This window comes from Pleurodeles waltl, chromosome 5, assembly GCF_031143425.1.
Source record: "Pleurodeles waltl isolate 20211129_DDA chromosome 5, aPleWal1.hap1.20221129, whole genome shotgun sequence".
Lineage (NCBI taxonomy): Eukaryota > Metazoa > Chordata > Amphibia > Caudata > Salamandridae > Pleurodeles > Pleurodeles waltl.
Genome location: NC_090444.1, coordinates 1,311,255,983 through 1,311,277,859, shown reverse-complemented (window position 1 = coordinate 1,311,277,859; position 21,877 = coordinate 1,311,255,983).

Below are 21,877 nucleotides of genomic sequence, written 5' to 3'. Positions count from 1 at the left end.
ACCATAAAACACACCTGCAAGCACTCAACAGGCACCTACACACACATCAGCCACCACTTTCCCAGGTACCGCCACCACCCCCACCCGCACACACACCACATCAAGCATACCCACTGCCACCACCACAACAGTCAATGATACACCCATCACACTACCCTGTTCCCTCCACCCTGTCCCAAACCCAGACACCCTCACCCACCTCCCAACCCATCCCTTCCACCTCCAAGTCTTCCCCTTTCACACCTGCCTCCCCTGCAAGCACCCATACCCCTCCCTCTCAAGAAGAAACCCACTCCTCTTAAGAATCAGTCCATCCCTCCCAAACCCAATCCCACCCATCTCAAATCCAAACGCAATCCCAAGGATAATTCCTGAGGTGCCTGCCTGCCAACTTGATGCCCCTTCCTGTGGAGGTTCCCTGGCAGTAAAGGAGTCAAGTAATGGCACAGTGATGTGCATGGACAATTCCATATGAACTGGTCAATGGCCTTGGTCTTTTCCAATTGGGTTAGAAAGAAACCCAAACAGTTGTTTTTGGGGTGCAAATTTGTCCTGCAATTGTTTTTCTACCTTTCTGTTGTTCCTGAGTAGCATGTGTTGTCTGCCTACAGTTGTGTGTATTTCAGCCTGTTTGCTGAACCATTTGCTGTTGTTTTGCAGTATCTGACTTTGTGGGCAGTGCTGGTGTCCCCCAAGACAAGGGTATATGTTGACTGTATGGATATGCGGGTGTTAATGCAATTGTGGTATCATAGCATTGTTTTTGTTTGGTATGGTATTTCATTTTGTGTTGTCCAATGTGAGCATGTATGGTGTTAGACTTGTCCGCCTGTTGTGGATTATAGATTCATCTAATGTGTGGCAGCTTGAGTTCTGTTTGTGCAGACCTGGAAGGTGTTCAATTGTGCTGCCTTGGTTTTCATTTGACTGTGCATGTGTCCATTTTGCTGTGTGTACCTTGCAGTTATGTCATGTAAATATCTGTCCCATGTAGTTGGAGTTGTATTTGTTTTGTTGCCTTACACTTCCACATTGTGGACACTGGCATGTCATTTGACTTTAGTATTATTTATCCCAGAGATACGTGAAGGGCTAGTTCCTGTGCAAATGTTTCTTTAGGGGCATGTGCAAAGTGCAATGTGCCCCAATGCAGCCTCCTTCCATGAGTGCTCCTGATATCCACATCCCTATTGTGCAGGTATTGCTTGCATAGTGAGCCTTGTATATTTGTCTCTTGTCTATTTTGCATCCTATTGTCCTTCCATTGCGTTGTAATGTGGGTGATGTGTGGGTCCATTGCAGGGCTGTTTAATGAGAGTGGTGTTTGTTCCTGCCACATCCATACATATGTGTGTTGAATGTGACAACACTCCATGGCATGTGTGCAATGTAAGTGTGAGTTGTATTTGTAGACGTAGCTGTGTTATTGGTGTTGTGTTACAAAATGTTGTGTACACTTCACTGTCCCTGTGCCTGAGATGAGCAAACGTGTTTTTGTGTAGCGTTGTGGTGCAGTGTGAGTGACCTGCCCAATGGGGGTGTTTAGTGACTGTGAACGTGTCCTTCTTTGTGTATGATTCCAACGAGGACTCAATGACAAGTGTACTTGGTGCCCATAGTATGACCCCCATATTATGTGGCTGATGGCGCAGAGATCTGTTGTTGAGTGTAATGACACAGATAGATGTGTGAACTTATGATCTGTACGTCCACAGCGGTGTGGGTTTTGTGCACCTTTGATGGTCAGCAGCAGGACATGTGTGCTGGGCTCCATGGTGGCACCGGATTTGTAAGGCTGCCTACAGGTGAGTTGCTCCCTTTATGCTCCCTGTTTCCGCCAGCTGAGACATGGTGGTTAGACCGCTACGGTCACATTGGTGGTGTGGAACCTCATAATGGGGGTGATTCTAAGTCTGGCGGCCGGCAGAAGCCGTCCGCCAGACTTCCCCCCTCCAGAATACCGCACCGCGGTCGGAAGACCGCTGCGGCTATTCTGTGTTTTACACTGGGCTGGCAGGCGACCGCCAAAAGGCCGCCTGCCAGCCCAGTGTAAAACTACCTTCCCACGAGGACGCCGGCTCAGAATTGACCCGGCGGAGTGGGAAGGTGCGACGGGTGCAGTTGCACCCGTCGCGAATTTCAGTGTCTGCAAAGCAGACACTGAAATTCTTTTTGGGGCCCTCTTACGGGGGCCCCTGCAGTGCCCATGCCATTGTCATGGGCACTGCAGGGGCCCCCAGGGGCCCCGCGACACCCCATACCGCCATCCTGTTCCTGGCGGGAGAACCGCCAGGAACAGGATGGCGGTATGGGGTGTCAGAATCCTCCATGGCGGCGCAGCTTGGTGCGCCGCCATGGAGGATTCATTTGGGCAGCGGAAAACCGGCGGGAGACCGCCGGTTTTCCACTTCTGACCGCGGCCGAACCGCCGCGGTCAGAATGCCCAGCGGGGCACCGCCAGCCTGTTGGCGGTGCCCCTGTCATTTTAGCCCTGGCGGTCTTGGACCGCCAGGGTTAGAATGACCCCCAATATGTCCGGCGGAAACACTGTCTCTGCAGGTCTGTTTGTGCTGCTGCTAACGCGTCCGTCTATGTTAATTTATACACATCAGGACTCGTTTTAGGTCGATGAACCTTTTGACCCAGTGGTGAGTCTCCGTAAGACGAAATTACCAACCATCAACATATATTTCACAAAAACCATTAAAGAATCTTCGACGCATTCATTTGTTTTCTGACTCAAATAACCACACCTCGGAAGAAGAATTTGTGAATTTATTCCCTATTGATTACAATCTAATAATAAACTGATTATTCTTAAAACCAAGAAGCATAAAAGCATAATCACAAAGTGGCAATCATGATGAACTTTCACAATGTGATGATCAGAATCATAGAATAGATATGTTAGAAGAGAATAGACCATAGTGCATGATAAATAACAGAATATCAGTTCAGCATAGCTACATATCAGTCACGTCAGTTCCGTCCGTCAAATGAACACCTCATCTAACCTCAGATTAGCATTAGCATGTTGGGCTTCATGCAAAACAATTTAGAACATCAATTTGGAAAACATATAACTAAGATACCTAATTAAACATACAGCAGTTGGTACCTAGAAAGAAAGGCATATAGATTCTGTTAGCATTTATATTTACCCCCCTCGAGTTAAGTCAGCATTCAAGATCAGTCTTCGTCTTCAGGACATCAGATGGTTCACCGTCAATCTATCTAAATGGAATCAAGGGACACTCTCCTCGTATGGAGGAAAGTATAATAGGGCGGGTTATGAGCTATGATAATTTTGTCTAAGTCTCAAATCACCAAATAGAGTGACAGAGTTTCTGGATGCAATTGATGTCATCCCTTCCTAACTGAACTTCGTCTCTTGTGTCATGAGTTTTTATCCCTTTTCCCATAATACATTCCCCTAAAATTCTATTGGTTATTAACTACACCCCATCATTGGTAACCAATCAAATTATTCATTAAGTAATGCATTTGTTATTTCTTGATATTGAATTGTCTTCTAATTGGTCTTCATAATCAGCATTTTTCGTAGGTGGTACGTCCGGGGTTACTTCACCATCTTGGCACACGTCTCGGGTCAGGAGTTCTTTTCCCCTCGTCTCATCGTCCTTGAGAGTGTCCATTACTGTTTCGAAGCACATATCTTTTATACTAAAACTGCTAGCATGCGGATGGGAAGATTTCTTCGTGTTTCAAATTAATACAGAAAGAACAATAGCTGGGTCATAGTCATTTGCGAGTCCGCACACAGAAAAAGCAGGAAAATAAGCTTTAAATGAGAGTTACACGGCTAGTTCGCAACTCATGCTAACTTAAGACATACACGTTTTAATGAATACAGTTTTGATTGTAATAATGCATATATCTTATTATTATTATTATTATTCAACATTAGTGTTCATAAATGAGTAAATCTTCACGTTTATTAATGCATTTTAATTATTATTTATTAATATTGCTTTGCCAAATGTAAGTGTTTCACGTCTATAATATATGATATTTATACTACGCTCTCTCAGTCCCTCCTCTGATGACGCACGTCATCACACAATTCTTGACTTTCAATTTTTCACCTTGCGCATAATGCGCATTTCAACATCTTGCCCTTTATGTGAACTTTCCCATATTTCATTGAACATTTTCTCTCTTTCACTTTCTTCATTCTGTTTGACTCTTTTTGACAAGTTTCTTCTAATTTTGTCGTTAATTTTGCATGCTCCCCATAATCCTAATAGACAAATTAAAACAATTAGTAGGCCCAACATAATTTTTGCAAGAACACCATTCCAAATATTGGTAAACCAGTTTCCTACCCGGGCAATTCCTTTTCCAAACTTTTTCCAAACTCCAGGTTCTTTCAGTTCCTTCAAATCTGTACTATCTTTAGTCAGGTTAGTAAGCATGTTTCTAATTTTCGTCAGCAGTGACGTTCATTAAGCATTTTGCACACACCTCCATTCTTTGCTAAAAGAATGTCTAAAGCAAGCCGATTTTGAAGAGTCATAGCTCTTTCTGCAGCGAGTTCAGTATCCATTAATAATATTGCTCCTGTAAAGTTTGTCAGCATGTTATCCACAATAGTAGACAACTTTTGAATTTTCATAGAATTTAAGATAACCCCAACTGATGGGATTATTGCTCCAAATATGTCACCAATGACAGCAGCCACTGATTCTCGTTTTTGTCTAGAATGTTGTAGGAGGTGTTAATCCGTCCCAAAAGTGACGGAAAAGTGACGGATTTACCACCAGCCGTATTACGAGTCCATTATATCCTATGGAACTCGTAATACGGCTGGTGGTATATCCGTCACTTTACCGTCACTTTTGGGACGGATTAACACTCCTCCAAAGTTAGAATAACCCCCTATGTGTCTTGTTTCGGTGATTTCCTTCAGGACGTTGGACAGCACCCTCCTCTTGTGATATGGTGTTTTCTCTCGATAGGTTTGGAATTCGATCAGAAGAGTCTGATTAGTTTTGATTCGGATTTGTCACTATTTCGTCTCTCTCTCCTTCTTGTTCAATACTGTATTCTGGTTCTGAATTGTATTCGTCTGCTTCTGGGAGAACCTCTCATTGTCTTTGTTCTCCTGCTGCCTCCACTGAGATTGGCACTCCGTCACCTCTCTCGAACTCTCTGATGGTGTGAGGGACGCGGCTGTTCTCAGCGGGCTCTCCTGTAGTCTCAGATCTTTCTTGACTGATCTCTGATTCTGAGACTTCTTCTCTCGAAGTTGCTGTACCGGAATTTTCAAGTTCCTCTTCAACAGGACACGTTACCTTCTTTGTGTGACTGGCATGTATCCAGTTGGGAACCCCGGCACACTTCACAGCAGTAGTGGTTGTCAATATCACTTGATATGGCCCTTTCCAACGCGGCTCAAGACACGATTTTCTTACGTGTTTCTTGACAACCACCCAATCTCCAGCTTGCAGAGAGTGTCCTGGTTCGCCGATTGGTGGTAACGTGTTAGCTTCTACCTGGTGAGAGAAAGAGCGTATCACGTCAGCAAAATTTTTGCAGTAATCCAACACCATATCATCTGTAATATTCACTAGTGCATTTGCAGGTACCGCTGGTAGCCTCATTGCTCTACCCATGAGTACTAGCGGTAATGCATCTGGCCACTTCATGTTTGTTGCTGCACACATTTTCGCTATTCTTGATTTTAAGGTACCATTCATCTGTTCAACTAGTCCTTCTGCTCGATGTTGAGTGCTGCACACAGAAGCTTGATCACCTCATTGTCGAAGTGTCTTCCCCTATCTGATTCTATAGAAACCGGGAACCCGAATCGTGGTATTAATTCCCTCAGCAATAGTTTTGCAACTGTGAGACTGTCATTTCTACGTGTAGGGTATGCCTCAATCCAATGACTGAAAACACACACAATCACCAACACGTACTTCAATCCTCCACAAACAGGCATTTCAATGAAATCCATTTGTATTCTATTAAATGGACCTCCAGCTCTTCCAATGTGGCTCAAATTTACCACTGTTCCCTTTCCAGCATTCATCTGTTGACAGATAATGCACCTGTGACAAGTAATTTCTGCGGCATGTCTGAATTTTGGATTAAACCAATCAATTTTAAAAGATCTGATCATGGCGTCTCTTCCGAAATGTGCTTGCCCATGATATATTCGGGCAAATTGTGACAGTAGACTATTAGGTAAGACCAATTTTCCATCATCTGAGACCCATATATCATCTGCTCTTTGTGTACATTGCATTTTCTGGCAGGAGCATTTTTCTTCTTTGTTAGCACGGTTTTGTAGTGTCTTTAACTCATCTAAAGTATCAACCACTTGTAATGCTAGATTCAAAGTTGTGTCATTTTCAGGCTGAGGTAGCAATTACCACTGTTCTTTGAATGATATACAATTTAATGCACAAAATCTTGCTACCTGATCTGCATAATCATTCCCTATTGACACAAAGTCTTGTGATCTGGTGTGAGCACTGCACTTTACCACGGCAACTTCAAGAGGTAACTGAATTGCATGTAACAAATCTCTTATCTGTTCTCCATTTTTCACAGGTGATCCGGAAGAGGTCATGAAACCCCTTTGTGACCAGATCTGACCAAAATCATGTACAATTCCAAATCCATACCTACTGTCAGTATAAATTGTAACTTTCAAATTTACAGCAGCATGGCAGGCCTTTGTAAGAGCTATTAATTCTGCCACTTGTGCTGAAAATACCTTTTCAAGCCAGGAGGCTTCGACTATGCCAGACATTATACACACTGCATAGCCAGCTCTTAATGTTCCAGTTGAATCTCTTAAACACGACCCATCCACGAACATAATGCAATCATTTTCTTTTAATTGGGTGTCCTGTATGTCTGGGCGAGGTTTGGTACAGAGGTCAGTCACCTCGAGACAATCATGCTCAAATTCTTCCCCCTCTTTGATTTCTGTATTTTCATTGGGAAGCAGAGTTGCCGGGTTCAGTACTGTGCATCTTTTCAATGTAACATTTGGTGATCCCAAAATAATCGTCTCATATCTAGTAAGTCGTGCATTTGTCATGTGCTGTGTTTTCGTTCTTGTCAACAAGATTTCAACAGAATGTGGAACCAAAACTGTCAAAGGGTATCCCATTACTATGCCCTCACATTGGGAAATGCTTTGACCAACTGCTGCAACTGCTCGCAAACAACCCGGTAGGGCTGCTGCGACAGGGTCCAAAGTAGCTGAAAAATATGCTACAGGGCGGTTTGCATCTCCGTGGACCTGTGTTAAAACAGACAAAGAACAAGCATCACGTTCATGACAAAACAACAGAAAAGGTTTTTCATAATCAGGCATCCCTAATACTGGGGCCCTGCACATGCATTCTTTCAGCTCAAGGAATGACTCAAGTTCTTCTTTTGTCAAAGTGATTGTATATGGCTCATCTTTGACATCTTTTCCTGTCAGTTTTATTAAGGGTTTTGCAATGATTGAGAAATTGGGTATCCATTGGCGGCAATAACCCACCATTCCCAAAAACATCCTGACATCTCTTTTTATTGTTGGGGGATTCATTTGTATGACAGCTGTTATTCTCTCCTTTGATATTCTTCGGGATCCTTTCTCAATTAGATGCCCCAAATATTTTACTTCTTTCGGACAGTACTGCAGCTTCTTAGGTGACACCTTATGCCCGTTTCTTCCCAAATGGTTCAATAATGCAATGGTATCATATTTACAACTGTCTCTGGTTTTGGATGCAATCAACAAGTCATCAATGTACTGCACAAGAGTTGAATTAAAAGGTAGTACAAGAGGTTCCAAATCCTTCTTTAAGATCTGATTAAAGATAGATGGCGATTCAGAAAACCCTTGAGGGATTCTGCACCAACTGTACACCTTATCTAGGAATTTGAAACTGAACAAAAATTGGCTTTCCTCATGCAGTGGTATTGAGAAAAATGCTTGTGATAGGTCTACTACGGTAAACCATTCAGCATCGCAAGGAACTTGGAACATTATTACCGCTGGGTTAGGAACCACAGGGCAGCATTTTATCACAATTTCATTTATTTTTCTCAAATCCTGCACAATCCGAATTTTCCCACAGGGCTTTTTCAAACCCATAATAGGTGAGTTACATGGACTGCTCAAAACTTCTTTCAAAACTCCTTGCCTGAGAAAATCTGCAATAATCTGTGTCACTTCGATGAGTACATCTTGAGTCATGTGATATTGTGGTACTTGTGGGAATTCTGCATTTGGTTTTATCTGCACCTTAACTGGTTTAACTCCTTTAATTAATCCAACCTCCTTTCCTGTCAAATCCCACACTCTCTCTGTTACGGACCCTTGTAGGTCAGCAGGTAAGTCGATTAGTGTGAACACTGGGAATAAGGTAATTAGAGGGTAATCTTCGCTCGTCTCCCCTCCTCCTATGAGCTGGTCCTCATCACCTTCATCATCACTGTTTGTCTGAACTTCTATTCCATCGTTGGAACAGGTAATTGAACATTTAGTTTTACATAGTAAGTCCCTTCCCAGCAGGGATACTGGACTTGAGTCGCATACGACAAACCTATGCAGGCCTTGGAAATTTCCAATTTCAACCTGTACTAGATCGGTAATTGGATTTGTCAAATACTGATTAGCCACACCAACCACTCGTATTGTGCGTCCTGATAAAGGTAACCTTGGCACTTCCACACTGCGGACTGTAGAGCGTGTAGCTCCAGTGTCAACCAAAAATGAAACCTTATAGCCCATCACTTTTCCTTCTACATATGGGCCTCTCTGATCTACTTCTAATGAGGCTGCGAGCCTACACTCTTCACTGTCTGAACTGTCATCTGATCATTCGTCATTCGTCTCATTTTCACCTCGCAATGGGAATTGCTGTACAGTGTTGTTTTGACTCGACACCTGACCTGTGACCTGCTGAGGAAGCATCACCTGTTGCTGACCCATCGGGGCTAGAGGTAGCTGCATTTGCTGTCTAGGCACCATAGGAATCTGCTGTTGCATTGGTTGTACTGACACAGTTTGGAACCGTGGCATCTGCATTTGCTGCATGGGTTGTACCCCTGACATCTGCGTCAAATTATTTTGATAATTCTGATTTTGTTGTCTCATTCTTGGACCTCGTGGATTCTGTTGTGCCCCAACATTCATGCTCTGCTGAACTGTACCATCATGCACCATATTTGGACAATCCCGCTTCCAATGTCCCATGCCCCCGCACGCGTGACATGGTGACATCCTCTTCACTACTTGCCCATCATTTTGAATGGCAACATTATTCATGTCTAAATTACGATTCACAAAGCCTCGACCTCTACCTCTCGGCTGTACCTGGAACCCACCGTTCATTTGCGGTTGCTGATGCATCATTTGCTGAACACCATTTCCCTGAATTCCAGCTTGTGCAGCTCTTATCTGCATCACCATCACCTTTTCTTTCAGCTTTTTCTGTTTTAACTCAATTTCATCACTACAGTATTTCGCATACTGCAACACCTCGTCAATCGGTTTAGCTTGCCAACAAATCAAATGGTTCTTAATCATCTGACCAACCTCTGGTCTCAGCCCTTCAACAAATCTGAACACAAGATGATTCATGTCCTTCGGCTCGATCGTTTCAGTACCACTGTAATGTTTAAATGCTTTTAACAATCTCTCATAATATGCATGTATTGACTCCTTAACCTCTTGCGAAGTCCGGTCGATTTTCTGCCAATCGGTCACCTTCGGTGACACCTTTTGTTTCAAAAACTCAATCACTTTATGATAATATTTCATCACCTCTTCAGAAGGTGCTCCTGTCGCCTTATCCCTTGCCGGTTCCTTTGTGGGCCAATCTACCCCTCTTTTGCACTCAAGCCACAAATCTGGTGGAACAATAATCTCAAATAAAGTATTCAAGTCCTCCCAAAGACATTTTGCGAGCTTCACAAATCTATCTGTCTGCTGATACCATTCGATCGGTTTTTCTCTCAACCTCGGGTAATCATTTGTAAAGGACAAAATATCTCCCCTGGACCATGGCACATGGACTAAAACACCACCAGCTGTTTCTCTCATGGGCAGGATTTTTACTGAATCCAGATTGGGTGTGATCGCTGTTTCAATAGACCCTGGGCTATCCCTCTTCCCTTTGTCTTTTTTCTTTGCCCATCGGGTTTCCCATTTCTCTAATGCTCCCCAGACTTGCGCACTCTGCAGCAATTCTTTCAGGTGTGTCTTCATGCCTGCGGATCTCATGTGTTCAAAATCTTTTGTGTCGAAGTCTAATCTGTAGCTTCGTTTCAAATGTTTCGTGTTCCCAATATCGATGTTGTATTTGTCTGCCAGATTCGTTAATCTCTGGTGTATTTTTCCCACTTCTTTGGTAATCTTAGGGCATAAGTATCTCAGTTCTGCCTCAGTGTAAGATTCTAACCTGTTCACCCCCATTGTTCCTTCCACCAACTCAGCAGCTTCTGCACTTAACCGTACCAGATTCAGGTATTCATCTTGTTTTTCTTTTTCAGGATTGACTTCGGTTACTGTAGTTGCTGTAGCCTTTTGTGATGTACAAGTTTTCTCTAACCACTCATTTAACTGTTGTACTGTAAAACCCTGCAGTGAAATGTTCCCTGTATGTATCATTGGAGTATATGAGGTATTTGTACTCATGGTTTGAGGAGTCAAGACTCCAAAACCTGCTTGCCGCATTGCCTCAAGAGATGCCCCTATTGGACTGAGGTCCATTAAGGGTCTTGATCGCTCAGAATCCTGACCTCCCTGGGCCATTATTTGTGGAGTTCTAATAGACCCTCCTCTTATGGCTTCATGGGTCATGATTCCCTGTTCACATGTCCTTGTTCTCTCTTGGGCATATAACGGTACTGGGGGACCAACAGTGATAGGTAGTGATATTGCGGCAGGTGTCTGACCTGATCCCAGGCTTCTAGGAGCTTCAACACCATAGGTCTGCTCTAATAATCCCGGTGTAGGTTCTTTCAAAGGACCCGCTACTGGGTTATACCCCGGTATCAGTTGTGGTGGTTGTGACACTAACTGTGGGGTTGACTCGATCTGAACCAATCTTGGTTTTGTATATATCGGGTCTGGTGGCACCACCAAGTTCGTAGTAGTCTCGAGTACTGGAACATCGGGATAAATTCTTTTTATCTGTGGTGGAGGTTGTAACTGTATCGGTACGTCTGGTGCAGTAGTTACACTGTCACCATTCTGTATCAAAGCTGTATCGCTAGTCTGTACCGTATCAGTAACTCCCTTCTCCTGTGTCTGGTTCCCAGGATCCAAGCTAGTGCTCGGAGCATTGTCACTCACCGCATAAGGTGGTGGTCGGTCATGCAGTAACCTATCCATAAACTCCTCATCCTCTGAATCATCCTCTTCTTCCCAGGTCCTTTTTTGTTCTTTAACTTTGTCTGAGTCTTTGTTAGTTTTGCAAGAAGCTTTCTTTCCCTGTGTCTCTTCTCCCTGTGTTATCGCTGGAAACAGCTTTAACCCATCTACGATTCCCCGTCTCCACATCTTATTCTCGTTATCCCATCTTGCTTCTGCATACGATTTCTCTGCTCTTGTCAATCTCCTGTGAAACCTTTCCTGCCTATGTTTAAGAGCCATCAGATCCCAGATCGCTAGAGCCTCGTATTGTGCCGGTCTCGGAGGTGGTTTCTGTGTACTTAACATCCACCTCAAATTTTCTAATACCTTTTAATTGAATGTCCCATGTTCCGGAAACGCTAGACACCCTTCTTTTTCTGTCAACTTGCGCCATTGTTTTAACCACAAACAAGGTGCAACACCTTTTTCCTCCATAACTGTATAAGCTGGAGTACCCTCGGGCGGTGTAGATTCCCCATCTGTTGCAACGATGTACACATCTCCCCTCAAAGCGCTTTTGAATGCCTTAACAAAATTCATTTTATTTTAGATTTAATCAGGAAACGGCTTAGTTCCCAGGACACTCTTCACCTGCCCTTTGCTCACCCTATTGCCTCTCACGAACGGCAGCCAATCCGTGCGCGAACCCTCTCAACATCTGACCTATCCCAGCGCGGCACCACTGACGTCACACTCATACACACTGCAGCTGACAAAGTCTTGCGGCTTGTCCACACCTCACTAACTTCTCATAACTCATATAAACTAATGCGATTTATTGCAGACACCTTAAATGACAATACAAATCTGCCAATTTACTACAGGAAGGGTAGCACATTCGCTTCAGAACTTTACAGAGATTTCACTTGAAGCCTCGGCCGCTACTCTCTCCTTCTCAGTTCCCTCATACGCAAGCAGAATTCGACCCGCAAATCCTACTCTCGACTTGTCAATGACTCCTTCTAGTGCACTTTAGAACTTGTCAAATCTCCATCGAAGGTTTCACACATACGTTGTGACTCAAACTTGACTTGTCAACCACACCCGATTGACCTATTAAATTGCACAGATTACAACATAAACCATATTTTTCATCCTACTCCGGAGTCTTAGACCTCAACAGGCCTGTACCTTTACCAACCACGTGGATAATTTTGAACAATAAGCGCTGCATTCACATGAAGTACGCCGACTTCCCTACTCTCATACTGTGGAGTACGCCCACTCCTGCTAAACAACACTTATTTTGGCCTAAATACACACAAATCTTCACAATCTCCTGCAAGAGGCATAAGCTTTGAGCAAGCGCAAAGACCCTAACCACACATACTATGGCACCGAGAACATTCCCAACTCATCTTAGGCAGGCTCTGAGATCCCAGGAAAGCCCATGGTGAAACTAGCCACTCATTGTTTTGCCAAATTTCATTATCACAGAAGACAAAATTAACAATGAAAACTCCGTCCTAGGGCCCCCAAGGGCCAAACCGTCCTCTGCTACCAGAACTGCTAACGCGTCCGTCTATGTTAATTTATACACATCAGGACTCGTTTTAGGTCAATGAACCTTTTGACCCAGTGGTGAGTCTCCGTAAGACGAAATTACCAACCATCAACATATATTTCACAAAAACCATTAAAGAATCTTCGACGCATTCATTTGTTTTCTGACTCAAATAACCACACCTCAGAAGAAGAATTTGTGAATTTATTCCCTATTGATTACAATCTAATAATAAACGGATTATTCTTAAAACCAAGAAGCATAAAAGCATAATCACAAAGTGGCAATCATGATGAACTTTCACAATGTGATGATCAGAATCATAGAATAGATATGTTAGAAGAGAATAGACCATAGTGCATGATAAACATCAGAATATCAGTTCAGCATAGCTACATGTCAGTCACGTCAGTTCCGTCCGTCAAATGAACACCTCATCTAACCTCAGATTAGCATTAGCATGTTGGGCTTCATGCAAAACAATTTAGAACATCAATTTGGAAAACATATAACTAAGATACCTAATCCTAATTAAACATACAGCAGTTGGTACCTAGAAAGAAAGGCATATAGATTCTGTTAGCATTTATAATCACTCTCCTCGAGTTAAGTCAGCATTCAAGATCAGTCTTCGTCTTCAGGACATCAGATGGTTCACCGTCAATCTATCTAAATGGAATCAAGGGACACTCTCCTCGTATGGAGGAAAGTATAATAGGGCGGGTTATGAGCTATGATAATTTTGTCTAAGTCTCAAATCACCAAATAGAGTGACAGAGTTTCTGGATGCAATTGATGTCATCCCTTCCTAACTGAACTTCGTCTCTTGTGTCATGAGTTTTTATCCCTTTTCCCATAATACATTCCCCTAAAATTCTATTGGTTATTAACTACACCCCATCATTGGTAACCAATCAAATTATTCATTAAGTAATGCATTTGTTATTTCTTGATATTGAATTGTCTTCTAATTGGTCTTCATAATCAGCATTTTTCGTAGGTGGTACGCCCGGGGTTACTTCACCATCTTGGCACACGTCTCGGGTCAGGAGTTCTTTTCCCCTCGTCTCATCGTCCTTGAGAGTGTCCATTACTGTTTCGAAGCACATATCTTTTATACTAAAACTGCTAGCTGGGATGGGAAGATTTCTTCGTGTTTCAAATTAATACAGAAAGAACAATAGCTGGGTCATAGTCATTTGCGAGTCCGCACACAGAAAAAGCAGGAAAATAAGCTTTAAATGAGAGTTACACGGCTAGTTCGCAACTCATGCTAACTTAAGACATACACGTTTTAATGAATACAGTTTTGATTGTAATAATGCATATATCTTATTATTATTATTATTATTCAACATTAGTGTTCATAAATGAGTAAATCTTCACGTTTATTAATGCATTTCAATTATTATTCATTAATATTGCTTTGCCAAATGTAAGTGGTTCACGTCTATAATATATGATATTTATACTACGCTCTCTCACTGCCTTGTGAGTGGGGTTTTCTGTGCTGCCTGGCAGTGCCGGAGGTACCGCAGAGGTTTTTGCTCCATAGGCCCATATGACTCATAATACGGCGGTCTGACCACCAACCTTACGGGAGGGTCAGACCACAAATGTCACCATGGCTGTCTACAGACCGCCAAACTCGCAATTAGGCCCTTTGTCCTGAAATGGCAGCCACAACGATCTTCTTCATGTTGTGGCTAGACAATCAGAGGACGAGCGCAGGAGCATGATGGATGACAGAGAAAAGAGCCCCCTAAACCAATTTGATGGCACCATTTTTGAATTTGCATGGCCACAGGACTCTCACCACACTTTTGCATACCCAACCATTCATATATACAAATATATTTTAACCTTAGTTTCTCAAAAACTACTTAATGGATTTACACCAAATCACAAAAAGCTAGTTTTCTGGACCAAGATATAGTAGATCTGATTGGTTGCCACAACATCAATAAAGACTTTGTGACAGCCATTTAAAGACTCAAGGACTCAGCCCCTGTCCGTCAAAAATAATACAACAAAGCAATAGGGGGAAGGGTAGGGATACCCTACCCTCAGAAGCCTGGTGGGAGGGTTCCAGAGGGATCCATCTGCTCTGGGGTCATCCTCCCATGGGGCCAAAAATAGTACTTTTTGCCTTGAACAAGGCTAGGGCTTCTTGGTACCCAAGTTAAGGTGGACAGCTGTTTTACTTAAAACACATCTACACCTTCAGCAACACTCAAAGTCTGCCCACCTCAAATGTATTTTTTCTCGCAGTTTTTAAGCATAGGATTAGCACAGTGCTATTCACACCAAGCTAGAAAAGCTGCAAAACCTTTTGTCATTTTTGCAGCAAAGCCTTAGGAAAAGGATTAGTCAGTGCTATCCATGCAGAGCAGAAAAATGTCAAAGACTTTTACCATTCCAGGCGCAGTATTAGAGCTTTGGATTAGTAAAAATGCTATCCAAGCCAACCTGGAATCAATAAACACAACTCATGACGTTACCCTCTCCTAAAAGCTTGCCAGTGAAGTATAGCTTTGTCTTGACACAAGAGGGCACTGAGTAAAGGTCAAAAACAAACACTTACAAGTTTAGAGTGGCACATAAATTATGGAAAGCAAAACTAGGAGTTCTGAGTGGCTGCCAAGTTTCGGTGGAGTGCTGCTTTTGTTTGAGTGCATTTACAAAACCAGCAAACCTTTAAATATGTCCACCTTAACTGGCTGTTTTCCTAGCAGAGTTTTTAAGCATAGGGTTATGACAAAGCTATCCAAGATGAACTTCAAAAGTGACAAAGTCATTTGTCATTGTGTCAGGACAGTTTTTAATCATAGGATTAGTCAGTGCTATCCACACCAAGCAGAAAAATTAACAAAATCCTTTAACCCCCCCACCACAGTATTACAGTTTAGGATTGATAAAACACTATCTAAGACAACCTGGAGTGCATAAGATCATCTCCTGACACATGAGTTTCTCTCTCATTAGAGTTTATAAGAGAAGTATACATTTGTCTGGACACCACTAAAAAACACCCAGTAGTGGTCTAAATCAAACACTCAAGCTTAGAGTGCTGCATAAATTAAGCAAACAATGATAGGCACTCTGGGTAGTTCCCAAGTTTAGGTGGACAGCTGGTCTTGGAGCGCATTTACATCACTAATTACACTCTCAGGGCCTGATTGAGGTCTTGGTGGAGGAAAAAAAATACTCTGTTACAAATGTGATGGACATAACATCAATCATATTACGATCCCCTTATCTCCTATGGGAATCATAATATGGCAGGCTGGATATCCGTCATGTTTGTGATGTAGTATTCCCTCAGCCAAGACCTAAATCCGGTCCTAAGTGTGCCCACTTCAAATGATTGTTTTTCTAGTAGAGCTTTTAGGCAAAGGATAAGCACAGTGCCTTCCATGGTAAGCTAAAAAAAGCGAAAAAGTCTTTGCCTTTTTTGCAGCAAAGCCTACGATTAGCTACTCATTTCTAATGACATCATTCATGACATAATTCATGACAGTACTGATGACATCTTTCAGTAAAGGTGACTGTAGGAAAGTCCCTCTTTCTGTCATGGCTACCCTCACTTTTTGTCTGTTGTTAATGTGCTTAGGCTGTTTCACTGACATCCTGCTAATCAGGACCCCAGTGATTGTGCTCTCTCCTCTAAATCTGGTTGCCTTGGTACCCTTACACCCCACAATTGGCATACTGGTGTATCACCTGTAAATCCCTAGTATATGGTACCTAGGCACCCAGGGCATCAGTATACCCGGGGCCCCCCATGGGCTGCAGCATGTATTATGCCACCCATGGGACCCCATGAAAACTGTGTCTGCAGGCCTGCCATTTGCAGCCCGCGTGAAAAAGGTGCATGCACCATTTCCCTACTGGTCATTACACCAGGTCACTGTAGGTCACATCTATGGTAGTCCCTTCCAGCCCAAAGGGCAGGGTGCAGGCCCCTGTGTGTGTGTGTGAGCACCCATGCAGGAGCAGAGGTGCCCCAACAAACTCCAGTTCCAATTCTCTGGACTTCATAAGTGTAGGGAAGCCATTTTAGCCATGTTCTGGCCATAGGCCACTACCTATGGTCAAGCTACATAATGGTAACTCCAAACCTAGGCATGTTTGGTATCAAACATGTCAGAATCATACCCCAATACTGATGCCAGTGTTGGTGGCATAATTCCATGCAATCTGGAGGCTCCTTAGAGGACCTCCCATTATCGCTCCTACCAGTCTTCAGGGGTCTGTGAGCAGCCCATGCTGCTGCAGCCCCTCAGAAAGGATTCTTTTCTCCTGCTGCTTGACCAGCTCAAGCAGGGGAAGACAGAACAAAGGAGTTTGTGTGGAAGAGGAGTACAACCTCTTCTCCTTTGGAAATAGGTGCTACAGGGCGGGGGAAGGGTACATTTAGTGGCCTTCTTGCATAATCCGATTTGCACAAGTCCAGGGACCCCTGGTCCCTGCTCTGGCACAAAACTGTACCAAGGAAAGGGGAGTTACCACTCTCCTGCCCATCACCACCTCAGGGGTGTTGCCCAGAGCTCCTCTAGATGGCCAGTTGATTCTGCCATCTTGAAAACAAAATGTGCAGAGGCCTCCTGGGAACATCTGATTGGTCAGGTTAGCAGATTATGTCAGTGATCCCCTCTGATAGGTGGTCACCTTACAGAGTGACCAAGTCCCTTTTTGGGCTATTTAGGGACTCCCTTGCAGGTGGGTCCCCAGATTCGGCATGCAAGATTCCCCCAGACCTTCTCTGCAATGACCTCTTCTGTTCCTGGCCACTGGAACCTCTGCTGGACTTTACAGGAACTGAACAAGACTGCAACACCGAGACGACCTCCCCTTGCAACATTGTTTCCGCAGCTCCTGTCAGCAACTTGCAACATTTCCTCTGGGGTCAGCAAGACTTCAGCTGCACCAAAGAAGCAAAAAGGAATCTCCCTTGGAGTGAAGGAGTCACTCCACTGCATCTGCAGGCACCTCAAATCAAATGAAATCAAATCAAATCTTTATTGATTCAGCCTAGCCGGCCATAACATTTGAATAATTTACAATTCAAATGTCACATCAAAAATGCATAAAAGTAGCCTCAAATTGATAGTGGAGCATTTTTGTCAATAGCCCTATATAACTTCTTTAACGGCAATTCATTTGGTTGGAACTTCACATAGTGTTCGGATCGGCCCATGACAAATTTAAAAGGAAATTTAAAAAAACAGTATTCAATATTTCCCAAATAATTATGTGCAAATCTTACAAAAATGTAGCTAGAAAAGCATGACAACACTAAACAGAAATTCATAAGAAACTCTTTATCGTCTAATTCATTCAGTTACCTTTTCACATGGTGCTCAGATCAGCTCATAGCAAATTTAATATTTCTTAGGTCATTATTGTGAATTTTCAAAATGGTTGTATATAAATATTGTCTAGGTTATACTAACTTTAGATGCATGACATAACAGTCCTAAGACTAATCCAAAAGGGACCTATATGAAAGAAGCTCCCAGGATGCTACGAGCCTAAAGCACCTTCCCCATTCAATACAGATTCTACCATACTAACAATAGTTACTTCTTAACTTAAGAGCTCCGATAGCACCGTTAAGACCAAAATCAATAGTAAAACTGTTTTAGAGCACTACTTCCCACAACGCTTGACCAGATGGTATGGCCAGCTCCGGAGACACCACTACACTGCTCATATTATGTCATGACAATTATTGTGTTACCGCTAGAGTCCTCTGATGTATATATACTCTTAATTTCCATGCCTCTAAAATGTATGCAGAAACAGTCATCTCAATGTCTTTATCATCAGATTGCATAAACAAAGCTTCAGCCTCCTGGCATTTCCTAGCTCCATGAAGAGAGGCGGTAAATACAGCTTGTGGAGATGGAGGGTAAAGAGGCATAGCAGGAGGAAATGAGCTAGCGTCTCTTGGCCACCCGATGCACATGGGCAGCAGTCAGAACCCCCCCAGAGGATCTAGAGACCACATATTAGTCACTGAGGCCACCGGTAATGTACCCATTCAAAATGTTTAATAAAGAGATCTTCTTTCTGCTGGGTAGATATTATCAATGTGATAAATGATTAAATGACAAGTAATGTTTTAGCAAGGGACCAGGTTGTTTGAAAATCATTGTATAATCCCAATATGCCTTTGTGACCACAGATAAGCCGGCTTTCGTGATTTTTTCAGGATGGAGCCAAAGTGCTTCTAGGCCAATGGCAACCAGAGCATTTGACACATGGGTAAACCATGGCAACATTTGATAATTTTGTAGTTTCAAAAGATCTGCTAATGCGGCTCTGCATGACATAGTTCCTCCTTGGACCAGATGCGAGGCCAATATTTTATCAGCGCCAATGCAATGTACCCTTTGATTTTTCCTATGTGCAGATATATTCTTATGGCATCCATTGCTGTGCCACGGCCCAAGTGTAGAAATGGTCTTATGAAATTATTTTCAGTTATTTGCATTGCCAGGATCTTTTTAAATCCCCAGATCTCAGCGCCGTACAACGCAGCCACCCTTGCTTTAATTTTGTAGGCCAGCAATACCAATCTCACAGAGGGGTTCACAGTAGATTTTGCAAATCTTAGCACGGCATCAGCTTGCTGTGCCAGGAAGATGTTACTTTTGTATACATGCGAGGTCCAAGCTAGTTTTCCATCCACACAGCTCCCCAAGTAATTATAAGTAGTTACTTGGTCCAAAGGCCTATTGTTGACTTTAAAGGTGGCTTGCAGCTTCTGTTTCTGGTTAAGAATCATAAACTTTGTTTTCCCAGCATTAATCATCAATTGTCTGGTAGAGAAAAGCACTCAAAGCCTTCCAGTAGGTGATGCATCAACATCTCTGTTCTTGCCAATAGCACTGCATCGTCTGCAAAGAGCAATATTGCTGTGCTCTTGCTGGATAGTTTCAGCACATCGAGGTTTAGATCATTCAGGATTTGCACAACTTCATTTATATTGCAATTAAAGAGGGTTGGTGCGAGAACGCACCCTTGTTTGACACCTCGTTGGATCGTAATCTCTGGCATATAGTCATTTCTCACACTGCATCTGACCCTCGTAGCGTTGCCAGTGGGTAGTGAGATTATTAACTTCAAGATCTTTTCTCAAATACCCATTTCCATCAGGATTTGCCATACTGCAGGATGATCAACACTGTCAAAAGCTGTTTGGAGATCAACAAATACTAGATACAACGGATAATTTGTTAGACATATTTAGAACAGATTGAGTTCATCTTAAAAAGTTTGTCTATAATGCCCTAGCTTGGAATGGTGATATTAGGTCTCCTTCTTCTATCTCCTGGTCTAGGCGAGATTGTATTAATTTAGCAAAGACTTTTCCCACACTATCAGGCAATGAGATTGGCCTGTAATTGCATACCATATCCGTAGATCCTTTTTTATGTATGGGAAGAATTATTGATTTTTTCCATGATGAAGGGATTTCTTCGGACGACCAAATGCTATTATAGAAATGTGTTAATATTGGTGGCCATAGTGCTAAATGGTTGTGACAGACATCTGATGTTATTCTATCTGGGCTTGCTGCCTTATGTGGTTTTGGGAGAGGATGGCTTGGGTGACTTCCTTTTTACTAAATTCCTGTCATAGCATCATGGAGCAAGGCATGCCATGGGCTTTAGGAGGGAGCATTGGGTGGGCTATCTTGATAGTAATTAACTGATCAGCTGTTTCATACACATCACCTTGTGCTGCTGGGCCATAATTGCACAGTTCTTCTTTGGTAATATTATCTCACTTGAGTTGTAGTTTCCCCACTTCAGCACTTGGTATTGACCTGGTGAATTGTTGGAACCTTTCAGTACAGTGTTGCCTTCTCCTTGGTACAAAGTAGTAAAATGGTCGACCCAGAGTTATGGGCTAATATTCAATTCAAAGTTTTTTTTGAGGACCTTCACAGCCCCACCTGATTATTCCCAAACTGTGTTCGAACTTCTTGAGGAAAGTGCACCTAGAAGGTTTCCACAAACCTTGTGCGGATGGAGCTTCTTTTTATGCCTTAACAGTCTTTTGTATTGCTGCCTCCAGTCAGTAAATAGTTGTTTGGTAATATTACTCAGATGCCGATTCTTTAGAGCCTGTGTCAGTACCTTTTTCAGCTTCAGGCATTCCTCATCAAACCAACCCTGATTGTCAAGTGGTGGGTTTTTAGAGGACTTGCTGGTATTCTTATTTCTTTCCATTGATGTTTGTGCTAGCAGTTTATTGAACTTTTTCAACAGCTGGGGTGCCTCATTCCCAGGTAGAACTAAGATCATGGTATATAATGCCATCCAGTTTTGGTTAGAGATTTAGATGTGTGGATCACCCATAAAATGTTTTTCCTATTTGGCCTCGGGCAATTGTTGAATGATGTCCTTTGTTGGAGAGAGCGGGTATTGGGGAGCATGTATTGGGATGGGCCATCTCCATTAGAATTGGATCCTGGTCACTTTCTATCCTATCCAAAACATTTATGTCTATAATGTAATGCCACGCTTTGATATTTATTGCAATATAGTCTATTATGCTTTGCCTATTTCAAACTTGAAATGTAGATTCCAATAATTTGTCTGATGTGGTTCTTCCATTTAGAGTGCAGATTCTGCCTTCTATTAAAGCTTCAAAGATTAGTATGCCTTTATTTGTGCTTCATCATCGCTCCATAGGAGGGTGTGGGACATTCCAGACACTGTCTTCTTCAGTTATTGACTCATTCCCCATTATGGGATGTGGGTTAGTATTGCAATTGCAGCATATTAGTAGGAAATTCTTACACAGTTGGATAGATTGCCCCACTACAGTTTCAGTTGATAGTTTCAACTGTTCTCTGGATCTTCTCCTCAAAAGGTGCTCTTCGAGCAGCCTTGCACATGGTTGATTTGGACCCAACCTCCTGGTGGAAAGTATACGTTCATAATTTCAAATGCCCAGGTCTCATT